The 2,613-nt window shown below is 32.8% G+C and overlaps 1 pseudogene; it reads left to right on the top strand.

Moving 5' to 3' along the window:
- Nucleotides 1–26: 26 nt before the first annotated feature.
- On the top strand, nucleotides 27–1,985 carry LOC117102187 (annotated as a pseudogene).
- The last annotated feature ends 628 nt before the right edge of the window (nucleotides 1,986–2,613 follow it).

Here is a 2,613-nt window from a genome sequence, read left to right as displayed (position 1 = left end):
TGTGGAAAAGGAAAAGGCAAAACATAATGGACGAAATAAGAACACTTGGGGCACCAGTTGTTCTAAGTGGTGTTGCAAGAGCTGATAGCGTAGGCCATTGTGCAAAATATGGGTCATACACTCCCATGGATCTCAACAGAAACAAAGTGATTGACATACAACTTGTACAGGTAATGATATATCAACAGTCATATTATTTGATTACACTTTGATTATCATTCATCCTTACTAGGCCTAGCCCTATGTTTTTTTGTGTTTTTTTTTTGTTACCAGAAAAATGTGGTAGGTGGCAGCTATCATATGGAACTAGAAGGACTTAAGTTGGGAGTGGCTGCAATTGAAATGGAGCAAGTAAAAATCCAAGCTCTTGTGACTGACAGGCATGCACAGGTTGCCAAATGGATCAGAGAGAACCTAAAAGACATATATCAACATTATTATGATGTGTGGCATAAGTATAAGCATCCTTCAATTGTTAAACAGTATTAAGCATACTTCTTTCAAATTCAATATCAAACACATCAATGAATCCTTCAATGTAAAAATAAATCCAAAGCTTCCTTTCATAAATAAAACTGTATGTAAAGTTTTGTACTAAACTGTCATGCATGCTGTACCAACCATGTCTCTGCACTGAATGAACTTGAACTATTGCACACTGTGTATCATTTCGCGCGCTTTAACAATTATAACATTGTTACAATTTATTGTTGTCTTCCTCCCCTGTGCATGTAGTAAACAAATATTCAGGGATCAACTATTGAAGTAAACTTCCTCAATTTCTTATATTGCAAAAAATCAAACCATACAGTAAAATAGTAACTATTTTATGCGTTAATATGATTAAAATGAATTATTTTCAATTTGTTTTTCATATTTTTTATACTGTTCCTACAGGCCTATAATTTTTTAGAAAATTTTATCATCATCTTCTTTATTCCACTCCAATTAGTATTTTACAATTATTTGTATTCATTTAACCCTCCTATATTAGCATAAGTGGACCAAATAAAGTGCTCTTGGTTGGGTTTTGAATATTATGTTTAGCAATAAAATTAACATTTATCATTCTTTTAAACTATTTGTTCAGGCCTTGGAAAAAGAGTAAGAGCCATCGGGAAAGAAAAGGATTGTAAAGTGGTGCAGGAGTGGGCAAGAAGTACAGTATTAACAACCATGTTTATTGGGTAGCTTCGTCCACACCTAGTGGAGATCCAAATGAAATGCTTGGGAAGTTCATGAGCTTATTCAGAACATTCATACTGGGCATTCAGAGCACTTCCCAAATTGCCTTCATCCTCCCATACAGGAAAGAAATAGGAAGAAATGGCTAAAACCAGGTATAAAATATTTATTAAAAAATCTTCATTTTTTAAAATTACAGTACTGTACATGCTTACCGTAGTCGGAATTTTATTTTTATATCATATTTTATTACAGTATTATAAACATCATATAACATCACGAAAAATAAATGTAAAGATAAGATTTTAGTAATGGTTTTTACAGTTTAAATGTTATATTAATTTTTATTTTTTTATTTTGTCATATGACAGGGTCAAAGGCATGCGAAAAATTGTCCGATCTTCTAGAAAAATATCACTTTCTAAAGGACATACAAAAGCTTAGTCCACATCGGCAGACATCGGGTGTAGAGGCATTCCATGGAACTAATTCACTTTGCTCCCAAAATGCTGGTGTATTCCTACAATGGCATGTTTACCAGGTAAGAGTTAAGCTCCATCTACACTATCAAACTGTATGTGCAAGAAAAATGTGAAATGACATCAAGACAAATTTGTTGCATAAAATATTATACTGTGGACAGAGTTAAACATACACTTTGCAATCATCAACCTTGCGTACCAATTGCTATACGGACGACTTGTCAAACTTATGTCATTTAATTTTTTAGGGTGATAATAGCAGCGTTGCATTATAATGAAAATGCAGGCAGAATTGCAATGTGTCTGTATTGTCTGTGAAAGTAAATATCAGTACAGTAATAATATACATTTACATATTATACCAATAACTTTTCCCCAATCATCCTACCTTTCAGTATGCAACAGCATAAACTTTTTTGAAACTTGTTTTAATACACTAAGACCAAATAAAATTAATTGTTTGTTTCATGTGACAGTATTAGAAATTATTTTTTGGTGTGGGTATTTGCTACCAAAAGAAGTAAAATGAATCTTTGTAATGTATTTCTGCCATATGTTCACACCCCTTCTTAGGATTGACATAATTCTTTCAGATACTAATTTTTTTTATTGTCCATGGATTTTTTTTTTTTTAAATAGCAAATAATAAATTTTTTCATGAGACGGGCATGTGAAACTAAAGTAGTTTTATTTGGCCTAGCACATTAGTAAATTTTATTAAAAGGTTAATCAGAATTACTTACTCTTCTCTTGAATGTGGTAACACGGCTCGCACCCCATACTGCTGCCGATACGATAAGTAGGTAAGCTGTAACACCCATTCATTTAAACAAACATGTTCAAATCCAGGATGAGATGTTATACATCCACCTTGCATACCAGCACGGACCATCTTGTCTTGCATCTGTTTATATTCCATGCAGCATTTTGACTCTTTCATTGTAGG

The sequence above is a fragment of the Anneissia japonica genome, unplaced genomic scaffold (genome assembly GCF_011630105.1).
Source record: "Anneissia japonica isolate Jap-2015-1 unplaced genomic scaffold, ASM1163010v1 scaffold79371_len4895_cov95, whole genome shotgun sequence".
Classification (NCBI taxonomy): domain Eukaryota; kingdom Metazoa; phylum Echinodermata; class Crinoidea; order Comatulida; family Comatulidae; genus Anneissia; species Anneissia japonica.
Note: the sequence above shows the minus strand (reverse complement) of the source record. Positions and strands in the feature narration are given on the sequence as shown.